This window comes from Anguilla rostrata, unplaced genomic scaffold (genome assembly GCF_018555375.3).
Source record: "Anguilla rostrata isolate EN2019 unplaced genomic scaffold, ASM1855537v3 scaf1215, whole genome shotgun sequence".
In the NCBI taxonomy this organism is placed as follows: domain Eukaryota; kingdom Metazoa; phylum Chordata; class Actinopteri; order Anguilliformes; family Anguillidae; genus Anguilla; species Anguilla rostrata.
Window position 1 is genome coordinate 1 of NW_026986537.1, and position 16,456 is coordinate 16,456.

At 42.8% G+C, this 16,456-nt stretch overlaps 1 long non-coding RNA gene across 1 annotated transcript; it reads left to right on the forward strand.

The window, feature by feature from the left end:
- Nucleotides 1-14,198: 14,198 nt before the first annotated feature.
- Nucleotides 14,199-15,188, forward strand: LOC135247311 (uncharacterized). The gene is made up of 3 exons (XR_010328190.1): nt 14,199-14,336; nt 14,835-14,881; nt 15,101-15,188. It is a non-coding gene; the product is annotated as an uncharacterized LOC135247311 (long non-coding RNA).
- The last annotated feature ends 1,268 nt before the right edge of the window (nt 15,189-16,456 follow it).

Below are 16,456 nucleotides of genomic sequence, written 5' to 3' on the forward strand. Positions count from 1 at the left end.
CCTCAACGACAGGTCTTGTTCCTTCCCAGATTTGGTCCCCACCGCTTTAAATTTCAAATAATCCCTCTCTGAACTATGTAATTCTGAGGAAAAATTCCACTACCAAATTTCACTTTTTTCAATTGGCCTCCATTGGATTACATAGAAGGTTTGAAGTGCGATTATTCAAAAATGCTGCAGTATAATTTCACAGAAATGGGGTACAACGTACATAAGGATCCCTTCTGTCATAAACAAGTGTTTTAATTCTAAGGAGAAGTCAAATCCAAAAATTTATTTTTTTATATTAGCCTGTATTGGGCTACTTGGAAGGTTAGAAGTAGGATTATTCAAACACACCTATTTAAGGTGGACCAGAAATTTTGAATCAGGAGTCAACTTCAGGATGGTAGCGTTACCAATAGCATACCAGGCTACTTAGCTAGAGAGATGTAAAATGCATTGAGAGCTCCCTTAAAATTTTTGTGTGAAGCAGACAAGATTTAGCTCTTTTTCAAGAAAAGTGGCAGCAGTGTAGAAGCTAGTGTAGAAGTGAGTGAATAAGTGAGTGTCATTTCCAATAAACATAACAGCACAAATAATTCCAAATAAATATACATTTACCCTAATATAAAGTGGGAGCTTCCTGAGCTACAAAAACTGATTTAGTGACGTTTTAAAATAATCCCCCCAAAGTCTTTGAATATATATGTCAGATTGCAGAAAATTGCACCATTATTTTCTTTCTTTTTCTGGGGAAGGACCCCCATGCCTCCCGCTCTAATTGTGCCCCTCCAGAATTCTGCATGATGCCCCTGCATGCACGCATAGATGCATGCGCGTGTGCGGTCACAGCTATTGCGGATTCGCGCTTGTTACCTTAAAAAAGGTATGGCCCTGCATTCAAATCTGAAATTGATCCGTATTTGCCAGGAAAAAAGCTAAAATTCCTTTTTTACATGAGGCTGCAGCCATCTTGGAACAAGCTAGTTTGTGACATCATTGGCATTAGTCTCAGCTGCTCAGGTCCTATTGGTAGATGGCTGATTTTCAGTGAGCTCAGCAATGAATCAGGAGGAAAGAAACAAAACAAAAAATGCATAGAGAGTCCTTTTGTATTGCCCCAGGGTGCCCAAATGAATATTACTGCACAATACCTATCATTTTCCTGAACTGCCTCTGACGAGACTGCAACCACTGAGCTGCTGGCTGCTCAGAAATGGAAGAGTCCACCTGTGGGATGGAGCGACGGGTCTGCAGTGATGATTTGTTTTTCAGACCACAAACCGACTGAAGCCAGACGCTGTGGTTGGTCGGGAGGGCAAAATTAGCAATGAACTTATCTACAGTATGTCAGATATCAAGTGTTTAGATTATGGCCTCAGAGAGAGAAACATTGAACTGGATACAGTATTGGCTTGAAGACTGCTGCCTACATTCCCCTCCATGAACATTAAAGGAAACGTCCTTTACCCCACTCTGATACCCTTGTCTAGGCAGGCGATCTATGGGTCCCACCTCCTGCAGAGTTTGTCTCAGGAGAGACAAATCAGAAGACAGCGCTATTTACAAGGCCAGAGGCCCAGTGTGGCTACAGAATGAAAGGGACTAAATTCCTGAAAATTTAGGTAATAATATGGTTCTTAGCCATGCTTTCAACAACATAAGGTCACTTTAATTAATAAGTACACTGTCAGCTTTTAGACAGGGCACTCCTCGTCATAAATGAGCACACCCCCCTTCTACACCTGAACTCGGCATTGCCCAAACAGGGCAAACATGCTCAAGCCATGTTACATCAAGTGTTTATGATGGCCTCAAGAAAAAGTTGTGTTGTGTTGCAGTTGGTCTTTATTTTGGTGGTGGTTTCTTGGTTGTGTGTTTTAATTCATTTCCTTTGTTCCCGTGGCACTGGAAGAGGGGAATACTTTGATAAGGTCTGTGTCTTCAGTCTTTCTTTTCTGGTAATATAAATTTAGCATCTTGTTTGATGTCTTCTGTTTTGTTTTGTAACTTAGAAGTAGACCTGATACAGAGTTTGCTTTGGTTTGTCAGTTGAATCCACCAGGTTACTGTTGACTGACCTATCAATGATTGAATTCATAACTGTCATTTTCAATAATACTTATAAATAATACAATAAATTAAATCACGTAAAATATATTTTATATGTAGGTTAAGTGAGGGGTTTTAGCACGCAATACCACTTGTGTTCTGTACTCAGAGTGCTGAACATTTTAACAAGGGCATTGACCGAAGCACTGGATTCAGAAAATAAACGTATTTTTACTTAATTGTTGCTTGCCCGACAGTGCCTCTTGGAGTTTTAAATACACTGCTCTCTGAGCTTTAATCTCAATATAAGCTGCCGCTGGGTCCGTACAGCCTGCTCACTGCTTATTCCTGTATTTTAATGTATAAACACAGTGTGCAGATGTTCCTCTGTCATACAGTACTGCACTGCTGCCCTGCTCTCCCTGGGAGTATCGGGGCTCCCCCACTCGCTGCCCACTGACCCTTAGCAGTGTGCAGCACCAGGGGGTCCTGAGACGGCCTCAGCACAGGGGCTCAGCTGATCCCTTAGCAGTGTGCAGCACCAGGGGGTCCTGAGATGGCCTCAGCACAGGGGCTCAGCTGATCCCTTAGCCCATAGTGATGGATGACAAAGGGATTTTACATTTGTGCTACCTCATATTTGTACCCCAGTGAAACAGGAAATGGTAAGGCAGCAAACAGTTCTGGGGGACAGATCAATTTTTTAAAATCAAATTTCATTAGATGCCACTTTGGTTTTATTTTAAATATTATTTCAGGGTGCCAATAATTTTGACCCCTAAGTTTTTTATAAGAATTATGTTTTATTAAAGTGAAAGTAAGCAGTTTCTACAAATGTTTGAGCAGACAATTAAAATCATTATGTTAAAATGTTTCTTTTATACAATCATTTATGCTCGTTTTAATGAAGAGTGCCAATAATTCTTCTTTACTTGAATATATTAACTCTTCTTTGTAGACTGAACAGCTGTGACCTCACAGAGAAGTCCTGTGATATTGTGGCCTCAGCTCTCCAGTCATCAAACTCACCCCTGAGAGATCTGGACCTCAGCAACAATCACCTGGGAGATTCAGGAGTGGAGCTGCTCTGTGCTGGACTGGAGAGTACAAACTGTAAACTACAGAGACTGGGGTGAGTAGTGCTGTGTACTGTGGGACATTGACATTAAATAGAATTACTGATTATGGAAATGTAAGGGTTTGAATTTTGTCACTGGGAAGACTAATTTCCTGACTCCATTCATTTTCAGAGCCTGTAACCTAAATGTTTATGTGAATGTGAGTTTGCATATAAGATTATTGACTGAGGTGTGCTCATATGAAATGATGGGCAGCTTGACCCTGTATCCTGGAGGGAGAGACTAGCTACTGCTGCCAGGCATTCATCTAAGTGTTCTCTGACATTAAGATCTGCAATCCTGGGAGGTAAATGTCATGCTCATCCAGGAATCTAAAACCAAGACCTGGGATTAAGCTAATTAAGATTTACCCCATTTGGGTAGCGAGACTATATAAATATCACAAGGCATGACTTCTGTATTATTCTATTAAATAACATTTGACTGACCCATGAGCTGCATATCCTGCTAGTGAAACTAACAATATGCCCAGTGAGTACCTCAGTAAGGGTGTTACCCCAAAACTTTAAGTTACTGTCGCTACCCTGGTTCTCCGAAACACAGAGTAGTGAGATCCACGTATGGGAAACGACATCCGGTCATCCAATTTCACCAAGTATGGTTCTGACAGCCAGTAGCGCATTCAGTGCTACAGGAGACTACTGCCCTCCTGGAAGAACATATGGGACACTGCAGTGCTACTACTCTTCATATTCACTTCTCATGCGCGGTAAGCAGGGCAGTCTTGGTGGATCTCTCCACCGGAGTTACAACAGTAACCTAAAGTTCTCTTTCATCATCTCGTGTTTGAGATACACCTATGGGGAGATATAGACAGCTCCCAGAATGCCTTATGCTCACAGCTGAGATGCTGTCAGACCAGCAAAGGATGCCTTCTCCCCTGAGGGGAGGGTGGTGTCTGGCATATCCAAGTAGGGAAGTACTGAAGACTTTCCACTGCCCAATGCTATAGCCAGGACCCAGAAACAGTGTGAAGCACTAAAACCCATAGCAGATGAGGGGAGATGTGTGCGCCTCACACAGAGCTCACCCCCAGAACTGAGTGGGCTACTGGCCTCAGGCAGTAGAACCTAGCAACAGTATCTGGAGAAACCCAGCCTGCGGCTGAATAAATATCCTGCAATATCCATGAATAGGGCCCACTATGCAGCCATGCCCCTCATTGAATGAGCCCTCAGGCCCAAGGGGGGTGTTATCCTCTTTGAATCATATGCCATAACAATAGCTTCCACAAGCCAATGGCACAGCCGCTGCTCAGAGATACTTTTCCTGTGCAGGCAGGGGCCCAGGTGACTAAGAGCTGGTCGCTCTTTCTAAAAGCCTTAGTCTTTGTCATATACGTGCAGAGAACACAGCATATGCAGCCTATGCTGCTCTTCAGAGGAGAAAGGTGGTGGGTGAAAAGCGGCAAGCTCCAACACCTCACATGTGAAAGCTGGGAAGCTTGTAGGCATAAAGGCTGGATTGGGCTTAAGAAAAAGCCTATCCATTTTAGGGGAGAATATTGTGCACAAGAGGTCACTGACTCACTTATCTGAGGCTAGTGCAAGCATCAACGCTGTCTGGAGAGACAACAGTTTTAATCTAATTTATAAGCTCAAACAGCCTTACAGACCGAGCCTCCAGCACCTGTGATAAATCTCAAGCTTTTTAGCAACAGGTAGAGAACAGTGAGACCCCCTCATGAACCTGTGAATGAGGGGGTGCTGCCCCACTGCATAGTCTCTGAAACCAGCATGTCAAGCACTGATAGCTACCAGGTAGACCTTAATGGTAGAAAAGGATTTCTCTTTATCCATAAGGTTCTGTGAAAAGCACAGCATGTCAGTAACAGAGCACTGGTAAGGCACTGACTGACGAGAGGCACACCATCTTTCTAACACCTGACACTTATTGTCATAAAGTGACCTGGTAGAGGGCACTCTCGTGCTCTGGATGGTTGCAGGCACGTGAGGGGGAAGCCCTAATGCGTTGAGGTTATGCCTCTCACGGGCCAAGCCCATAGAGCTACTCGCTCGGGGCAGGGGTGGTGTATTTCCCCGTTCACCTGTGACAGGAGGTCCGTGCGTAGCGGGAGCGCGCATGGCTGTACATAAAGGAGAGGGATAATCACTGCAGTAACATTTCCACAATCTGGGGATGGAGACACCATTCCCTGTACAGTGGGTTTCCCCTTGACAGCAGATCAGCGCTCGTTTTCAGAATTCCTGGAACATCAATCAATCAATCAAATTTTATTTGTATAGCGTATTTCACAGTAATTGTCACAATACGCTTCACAGGCAACCCTGGCCTAGACCCCCACAGGAGCAAACCTAAAGCAACATGGGTCACACGTAACCACAGAAAGTGACGGCTGCTCCAGACCAACAGTCTGTAGGCTAGACCATGGAGCTGGAGGCATGCCACCTTGGTGATTGACAAATGCTACCACAGTCATTATCGCAGCGTAAGAGCACATGATGTCCCCTTAGACAGGGAAGAAAATATCTGAGAGCTGTCCATGTAGTTAATAGCTAAAAGAAAATTGATTCATAATCAGAATCAGAATCAGGTTTTATTGCCAAGTAGGTTTACACATACAAGGAATTTGTTTTGGTCAGGTGGTGCATAACAGTGAACATAAAATAAGATAAAATAAACATAGTGCAATAAAAACATAACAAACATAACATAACAAACATAGTGCAAACATAGTGCAATTCACCATGTAACCCCCCTGAGACCCCCCACCCCAGAGAGGGATGTGTCTGTTCTTTTTTTCGTATGAAAACGATCCTGAGAGGGGTTCCCTGAGTGTAGAAGTCTGTGTTTTTCCAGTGACACAGAGTTGCTGAGTGCTTGTGTTTCACTGTGAGACAGCGATGGAGATCGCACACAGGGCTGAGGTGGAGGGATGAAATCCACCTCAAAAAGCCCCTCATTCTTAACAGCCCCAGTGGCAAAACCTGAGAGGCTGGCACCATCAGCCCCTATAGTGTTAGGCACGTTTGATTCTGTACTCTGGAGACGGGCTTGAACTGAGAGAGACATACTCTGAGAGATAAAATGCAGTCCGCTGATAGGCAAGCTCACATGGATACAGAGTATAAATCCACTCCCAAGAACGTTACGCTCCAGGATGGGGAGAGATTGCACTAAAACCAAGAGACAACAGATGCGTCAGAACTCGCTGAGTGTCCTGCACAACTCTGGGTTTTGAATTGGCAATAATCAGCCAATCGTCTGTATAAGCCAGTATTCTGAGCCTCATTAGTCTCAGTGGAGCCAGACCCACCTCTACACAAAGACAGAACACCCGTGGACTCAGGGAAAGGCCAAAGGGTGGAACTGTGTATTTGTAGCAAACACCACAATGGGTGAAGCAGAGGAATTTTGTGTGAGGGGGATAAATGCCTACGTGGAAGAAGGCATCTTTCAGATTTACTGATGTGAAATAGTGATGCTAAGTTAATTAAGTGTTAATTCTTAATAAGAAGGTTGATTGATGAATTTCTATAGATTAAAAGGTTAAATTTCAATAAATTATTTCAATAAATAACCTAATGTTGGTGATTATATTTTAAATTAGAGAGACGTTTTAAATTTTTTTAATTAGAGAGTCACGGTTCCCTCGACTGGCAGCATTAGTGAAACGTTATTGGTCCGTTCCTGGAACATCAGTGCCATCTGAGCGCGTCTTCTCAGCTGCTGGTCTCACCTTCAGCAGACTGCACACCAGCCTGACCCCAAAGCACACAGACATGCTCATACTCCTTAACAAAAATGCTTAAGTATTAAGCTAAGCATATTTTAAGTCATTCTTTTTATAGGCCATGGAGTAGATTTTAATCTAATCAGTTAATCATTATTAATCAATTATTGGGTGCCGACGATTGATTAAAAGAATTGCACAAAAGTTTCCAGTCGTTCTGACATATTGAACGTGAAAGAGTGCTGTATGTTAACATTTTGAAATTATATTGCCTCAAATGTTTGTTTAACACTGAGATCCAAGAAAGGAAGTTGAGAACCGTCCTTCTTTGGGAGCTGGAAATAATGAAAATAAAAACTATGTTGGGTTCGATCTCTGGGAACCACACGTATTTCCCCCTTTTTGTAAGAAGGAAGGAATTTATTCCTCTTAAACATGGGGGCGCTCTCTTGTGTTTGAGAGTAAATGACTCTGTTGAAATGGGGGGTTTCACTCTGAACTGGAGTCTGTAGCCCTTGGCTATTGTCTGTAGCCCTTGGCTATATTAGCGCTGCAGTGTCCTATATGCTCTTCCAGGAGGGCAGTAGCCTCCTTTAGCATTGGACACGCTACTGTCTGTCAGAGCCACACTTGGTGCAACTGGATGCTTCTATGGAGGTCTGGACCGGATGTCATTCCCTAGAGTTGGCTTTCAAACACAAGATGACGGAAGAGAAGTTTATTTATGGCACCAATGCAGTGATTTGTTCGAGCAGAGATGCATACTTCAGTCAGTGTATACGTAAGCCACGTACTTTGGATGCGCTGTAGGAGAAAGAGTACTTTATCATATGACAAAATATGAGAGTTGGCAATAACCATGAATAGAAAGCTTTAACAGTGTTAAGAGGCAATCATTTTATTTACCAGACATGGAAAGATGGACTGGACGCTATGCTGTAAGAGAGGAAAGGACATGCACCTGAAGAGATTGTAAGATAAAGAAACAGAACACAAAGAAATTGTGATGCATACCAAAAATGCTTTTTAAGAAAGGACTTTGGATAATGAAGTAAATTGTTTGAGCTTCCCTTAAATGCTATCCAGAGAACATCTCCCACAATCCACACTAGTTTACATTTGACAAAATAAAGTCTAACCTGAACAAGACTCTAGTACCTACCACCATCCCCACCAGACCACGCCCCCCCCACCCTACAGGAGTGCTGCATGGTAATTTTACTGACAGTAAATAAGGGGCATTATACTACTGGTGTGCCCTAATGATTGAATCTATCATTCCTGTATGTGTTGCATGTCCTCCTGCAAGGGTTTACAGTGATGGTCCTTCTAAGGACTGTTTTATACTTCTGTGTAGTCCGCATAGTTTGCATGATTTGCATTGTGTGCGACATTTGCAGATGTGCAGATCATTTATATGGCATGTTGCACAGGTACAGGTTGTGATTTTCCACCCACTTACAGATACCTTCAATTCCATATCTTTCATATCCTTTAATAAACTTTTATCACATCCATACTGTATGTTACGGGAACGAGGCACAGACGAGGCAGACAGTGCTGGCAACATGCCTGTAGAGCACTTTGAATCTCAGCCCTGGAGCTGAAGTGGAGCTGAGTGGCGGCTGATGGCAGGGAGGGGCGGGGCTCCAGAGACCCACACCACACCACAATATATGAGCATGTGCATTACTTCCTGTTACAGTGAATCTGCCTTTAGCTGTGTTAGCTTGCAGTGCTGTGGGAAGTTTGTCACAGAAAACTAAAAAGAAATGAGCAAATTGACTGTCCACACATGAAAAATGTGTGTTGTCTTCACTTTTGGTGGTGGCCAAACATCCTACAGCACTGAAAACTAACTCACTGTCCACTCTGGCAGCTGCATGTCTAGTATGGGATGGGAGGGTTAAGCCCAGAGAAAAGATCATAGAAAAGGTAGATGAGCCCATTGCCCCAATTCAGAGAGCTTACAGTAAAGGAAAAGGGCCCATTTGGGTCAGAATTACATGTATAGAACTGTCAGAGTTCAGTCTAGCAGGATGTTTAATTTTCAGGATTGTGGGGTTTCTGAAAGGATTGTGAATAAAATGATATTTTATTCTGCTGGTAAAGCCGGGCATTAACTCACCAGCACGGTATGTGTGTACATGTTGGTGGGAGAGTGTCCATCTGAACAACATGTGAGCTGCTGTTTAGATGCAGTGTTACATCGTTTAGTTTAGTCATTTTTCTGTGGTTCCAGTCCCAAGTCATAGCCTGGATATTATACCTTTGTAAGCAGTCATGCTGTGTGGAATAGTCTGATTCAGAGATAAATATTCTGGCTCTAGCTCCTATCATCTAAAGAATAACATCATTTACAGGAGTATTTCTTAGATAAGTATTCTAATAAACTTCAAATGCTCCCACTTATTACATTTTTTGTGCAGTTTATATTACTCCACAAAGGCTACCAAACGTGTTGATAAGGGGTTTTAAAAGAAAGAAATGACCTAATACATCAGGCTTTTATTTTCATTATTATTATCATTGATACAAAAATAATTAAATGTAACGCAGTAATTAACCTATTATATTCGCAAAAGCGTGCGAGAATAAAATGATTGGATGGATTATAGCGTAAAGACATGGAGAACATAGGTGCAATGTGTGGAAGTTTCAAAAGACACCACATCTTTGAAAATCGAGTGTCTACCAGCAATAAAAGTTAGTGGCAGTAATCAGTTGTGCTGTTCTGATACAGCCACTAGATGGCGATGCAGTGTAATTCCAGTTGATGCCGTAGTTGCATTGCTGTAAGATCGTGCCAGATGAACTGAAGTGTAGCACAGCTCGTACACGGCTCACGCACTGCTTCATCTGTTAGCAGGGACAATATCGCAGGTCTGACCAATAATATCATGACTGGTTAGATAAAACCTTCATGTTATTTTATATACTGGTGTATATATTTAAGTTGTCTGTGACAGTTAGCTGCTTAGTTCCTCTCTGGCTCCGCTAGCTAGGTTGGGTCATGAAGTAAGGTTAAGGTAGGTTGTACTGACTAGCTAGTTAACTCGTGCCTGTGACTGTGTGGGTCAAAGCGAAAGCTGAACTTAGAACAACGGCAACAAGTGTCAGCTTGAGGGTCATGTTGTTTGATGTAAATGGTAAACAAATGATTTTGCAAAGTGTTAATAGTTATTATCAAATAATTGTGTTATGTAACTGTAGTTCTGTATTTTCAAAGAATGAACTAGCTGAGGTAACAGTAAACAGCTCAGAGCGAGCTGGCATCGCCATGGTAACCAACCGACCCTCCTAACGGCCACATTTTAAACAGCGTCGTCATGGTTACCGTCACGTTACTTTGGCGAGAGGTAAATAAGGAAGAGCGCAATTTTGTATTGAATGCGGTTTCATTTCACCTTGCTGAATATTTTAAAATTAATGTCAAAAACCCTGACAGACTGTATAATTTGTTAAACTTAAATTGTTTGATAACTTGATGTTACAAGATTAGGAAGAAAATATTATCATGATGACTAATGTATTTAGCTAATGGGTTATAGGAGGAGTTATACATTAACAGTTATACTTATCTATTCATAGTGATGAATCTTCTGCGTCTTTGAAATGTATAGATGTTTATGAACTGAAGAACATGTCAGGTGAGGTAAAGTGCACCACAAAATGCTGTTTTTTTGTGTTTGCAGATGAAATTAATATGTTTGCAAATCAGATAAATTAATCACATGGAAAGGGTTATTAGAGCCCAGTAATTGCCTTAGACTATTGTGGATTAGTCAGAATACTTCATGAACTTAATTTACACACCCCCCCTCCCTGTTTTTGTGTGTACATCTCAGGAATGCATAGGTACATATGTATCAACTGTCAAGGTGAACATGTCACAAAGAATTTGTGTGTGTGTTTGTGTGCGTGCGTGCGTGTTTGTGTGTGTGTGGTCTCTCCACAGGCTGGGTTGCTGTAATCTCACAGAGGGCTGCTGTGATGTTCTGGCCTCAGTCCTGCATTCTCCTCACTCAGAGCTGAGAGATCTGGAGCTCAGAGACAATGAGCTGCAGGATTCAGGAGTGAGAGCGCTCTCTGCTGGACTGGAGGACCCACACTGTAAACTGCAGAGAATGGGGTGAGTACAAACACAAACCCCTTCAATAAATTAGAGCTACAATGTGAGTAAATACAACACTGATGTCAATGTTTTTAATATGAAAACAGACACTCCACAGAACTGAAACAGCATGTTCCTGTTCTTCATCTTGGTAGAATTCGACTACACAAATGAATGAAGAAAATGAATTAGTCCTGTTTACTGAACTGTAGTGGGGTGTAAACTCAAATGTGTTTGATAATGACTCATTCCACATTCAGAGTAACACACTGCTATGTGTTTGACACACACAGCCCTGTTAGTTTATATTATGTTACATTACATTTATTTGCCAGACGCTTTTAGCCAAAGTGATGTACAATAAGTGCATACAAAAGGTAATTGGAACAACTACAAAACACAGGTCAGATAAGGTACAATATTTTGCAGTTATTCATAGCCATGAACACATTAAGTCCAGTTCACACAGTGAACATTACTCTGACCTAACCTATGCTAAGTCAAACTAGGAGGCATTACAGGCAACATCGAGACAATGATACAAGGCACAATAAGTGCTGGATGGAGGTACATGTAACATGAGTGACACAGGAGGTACATGTGTATAAATAGGGGGATTTAAGTGATAGAATGATCGACAGAGTGGTGATACTTAGTTCAGGTATAGTCTGAAGAGATGCATCTTCAGACCACGGCGGAAGATGGGTAGTGAGGGAGAGGTTCGTAGAGGAACAGGGAGTTCATTCCACCACTGGACAGCTAGGGTGGAGAAGCTTCGTGGTAGAGACAAGATTGAACCCTTTACCTGGATGGCAGGGGGTGCAAGGCAGTGGTCAAGTGGGCGTATAGAATTTAATCATGTGCTATAAGTAGACAGGGGCCGTCCTGTTGGCTGCAGTGTAGGTGAGGGTCAGGACTTTGAACCTGCAGTGACTGGTAGCCAGTGGACTGACCTCAGCAGGGGAGAACTTAGGCAGGTTGAAGACAATTAAGGTGTGTAAGGTGAGTAACACACTGCTATGTGTCTAACACAGTTTCCCCATGGAAACTAAGTCAAAGTATAGGTAGTCAAAAGGGATATTGTACATCCCCCTCCCCAAGAGAAGAACTGGACTTAATGTGTTCATGGCTATGAATAACTGTTACAAAATGAGTATTGTACCTCATTGGACCGTTGTTTTATACAGTAGTTGTTCCAATGACCTTCGGTATGCACTTATTGTATGTCGCTTTGGATAAAAGCGCCTGCCAAATAAATGGGATATAACACACACAGCCCTGTTAGTTTATATTAATGTGTGTAAGGTGTGTAACACACTGCTATGTGTTTGACACACACAACCCTGTTAGTTTATATTAATGTTTGTAAGGTGTGTAACACACTGCTATGTGTTTGACACACACAGCTCTGTTAGTTTATATTAATGTGTGTATGGTGTGTAACACACTGCTATGTGTTTGACACACACAGCCCTGTTAGTTTATATTAATTTGTGTAAGGTGAGTAACACACTGCTATGTGTCTAACACACACAGCCCTGTGAGTTTTTATTAATGTGTGTAAGGTGTGTAACACACTACTATGTGTTTGACACACACAGCCCTGTTAGTTTATATTAATGTGCTGTAAGGTGTGTAACACACTGCTATGTGTATGACACACACAGCCCTGTTAGTTTATATTAATGTGTGTACGGTGTGTAACACACTGCTATGTGTTTGACACACACAGCCCTGTTAGTTTATATTAATGTGTGTACAGTGTGTAACACACTGCTATGTGTTTGACACACAGCCCTGTTAGTTTATATTCATGTGCTGTAAAGTGTGTAACACACTGCTGTGTTTGACACACACAGCCCTGTTAGTTTATATTAATGTGTGTAAGGTGTGTAACACACTGCTATGTGTTTGACACACACAGCCCTGTTAGTTTATATTAATGTGCTGTAAGGTGTGTAACACACTGCTATGTGTTTTACACACACAGCCCTGTTAGTTTATATTAATGTGTGTAAGGTGTGTAACACACTGCTATGTGTTTGACACACACAGCCCTGTTAGTTTATATTAATGTTTGTAAGATGTGTAACACACTGCTATGTGTTTGACACACACAGCCCTGTTAGTTTATATTAATGTTTGTAAGATGTGTAACACACTGCTATGTGTTTGACACACACACATCCCTGTTAGTTTATATTAATGTGTGTACGGTGTGTAACACATTGCTTTGTGTTTGACACACACAGCTCTGTTAGTTTATATTAATGTGTGTTAGTTTATATTAATTTGATTTAAGGTGAGTAACACACTGCTATGTGTCTAACACACCCAACCCTGTTAGTTTATATTAATGTGTGTAAGGTGTGTAACACACTGCTATATGTTTGACACACACAGCCCTGTTAGTTTATAATATATTAATGTGTGTAAGGTGTTTAACACACTGCTATGTGTTTGACACACACAGCCCTGTTAGTTTATATTAATGTGTGTAAGGTGTGTAACACACTGCTATGTGTTTGACACACACAGCCCTGTTAGTTTATATTAATGTGTGTAAGGTGTGTAACACACTGCTATGTGTTTGACACACTCAGCCCTGTTAGTTTATATTAATGTGCTATAAGGTGTGTAACACACTGCTATGTGTGTGACACACACAGCCCTGTTAGTTTATATTAATGTGTGTAAGGTGTGTAACACACTGCTATGTGTTTGACACACACAGCCCTCTTAGTTTTTATTAATGTGTGTAAGATGTGTAACACACTGCTATGTGTTTGACACACACAGCTCTGTTAGTTTATATTAATGTGTGTATGGTGTGTATCACACTGCTTTGTGTTTGACACACAGAGCCCTGTTAATTTATATTAATTTGTGTAAGGTGAGTAACACACTGCTATGTGTCTAACACACACAGCCCTGTTAGTTTATATTAATGTGTGTACGGTGTGTAACACGCTGCTATATGTTTGACACACACAGCCCTGTTAGTTTATATTAATGTGTGTAAGGTGTGTGTGTGTCCTTCTCTCTGCAGGCTGTCAGGCTGTAGAGTCACACAGAGAGGCTGTGATTCTCTGGCTTCAGCTCTGTGTTCAAACCCCTCACACCTGAGAGAGCTGGACCTGAGATACAATCACCCAGGAGACTCAGGAGTGAGAGCGCTGTCTGCTGCTAAACTGGACACACTCACACTGCTGTAAGTACAGAGAGTTTCCACACTGCACCTCACACACACACACACACACACACACCTGAGAGAGCTGGACCTGAGATACAATCACCCAGGAGACTCAGGAGTGAGAGCGCTGTCTGCTGCTAAACTGGACACACTCACACTGCTGTAAGTACAGAGAGTTTCCACACTGCACCTCACACACAGACACAGACACACACACAAAAGGAGTTGGGGGGGGGGGGGCATGGAGGGCACTGTTCACACCAGCATTACTCAAGAGGGTTGGGGATCTCCTGTGGAGGGTGCTGCAGGGGATCACTGCAGTAAATAAGATGTGGTTGTTGTAGTTAGGGGTTTGATCAGGGACACAGTGATGGTGGAGTTTCAGTATTACAAAGCAATGGAAAACCTGAGTGTGTTTCAGAGTGTGTGTGTTATAAGGGTGTTTTATGTTCAGTGGAGGGAGGGGAGCTATTTTTGCACATGGAATAGTGGGAGGGAATGGAATAAATTTCCTTTGTGACAGATTTGTGTATTTTTCATTTGATCTTGGTTTTGTGTGTTTTATTGTGTCTTTGTTTTATTTATGTGATGTCATTGGTGTGTTGAGAGTGGAAATAAAGGATGGTTAAAATTCTGAATTCTGTTCTACTGTTCTTACAGTGTGGACCATGGAGGAGAGAACAGGACCAAACCAGGACTGAGGAAATGTGAGTGTGTATCGACACAGAACACTTTCCGTAGATACACACTGCTGCGTGTGTGTTTGTGTGAGAGAGAGATTTCTCTCTTACACACATAAACACCAAACAGAAGCACACGTACACAAACACACACACACAGGTACTCTCACAGCTTTCTCTCTCTCACACACAATGAGGTGAATATTAATAATGATAATTAATCTCATTAATGTCTCTGGTGTGCAGACGGCTGTCAGCTCACACTGGATCCAAACACAGCGCACAGAGAGCTGTCTCTGTCTGAGGGGAACAGGAGGGTGACACACACACCGGGGAGAGAGGAGCAGCCATATCCTGATCATCCAGAGAGATTTGAGTACTGGCCCCAGGTTGTGTGCAGAGAGAGTGTGTGTGAGCGCTGTTACTGGGAGGCTGAGTTCAGTGTGTCTGAGGGGGGATGGGTATATATAGCAGTGACAGATAAAGGAATCAACAGGAAAGGAGGGGATTTTGACTGTGTGTTTGGATACAATAAAAACTCTTGGAGTCTGGTGTGCTTTAAATCCAGAGACTCTGATAAACTCAGATACTCTGGTAAACTCAGATGCTCTGTCAGGCACAATAAGAACCAAACACACATACCTGCCCTCACCTCCCCCTACTGCAGAGCAGGAGTGTGTGATGGTGCTGGTAGAGGAGTGTGTGTGTACAGGGTAGGAGTGTGTGTGGACCGTCCGGCCGGCACTCTGTCCTTCTACAGCATCTCTGACTCTGACACACTGACCCTCCTGCACAGATTCCACACACACTTCACTCAACACACACCCCTCTGTGCTGGATTTTATGTGTGGAACTCCTCAGTGTCCCTCTGCTAACTGGAGTAGAGACACACACACACACACAAACATGCACGTGCACACACGCATACACACACACACGTGCGCATACACACTCGCATGCATGCACGCACACACACACACACTCTCACGTACACACACACACACACACACACACCACATTCACATACCCACTCACCCACACCACACACACTCATATACACATACACACAAACTCACACTCACACCCCCAATCACACACATGCACACACACACCTACACACGGACACACACAATCTCTCGCACACACAAACACACACATTCACCAGTGCACTCGCACACACACACATGCATGCATACGTACACACGCTCATAACCGTATGCACACACACTCTCTCTCTCTCTCTCATACTCAGTCACTCACACACACACACACACACCCCCTCTCTCTCACACACACACACTCACATCCACACACATTCACACAAACGCACGCACACACACACAAACTCATGCACTCACGCACACACACATGCGTGCAGAGACACAAACACGTGTGAACACACACACTCCTCTGTGTCCCTCTGCTAACTGGAGTAGAGACACACACACATGCGCGCACACACAAACTTGCACACACACACGCATACACACACACTCCTCAGTGTCCCTCTGCTAACTGGAGTAGAGACACACACACATGCGCGCACACACAAACATGCACACACACACGCATACACACACACACATGTGCGCATACACACTT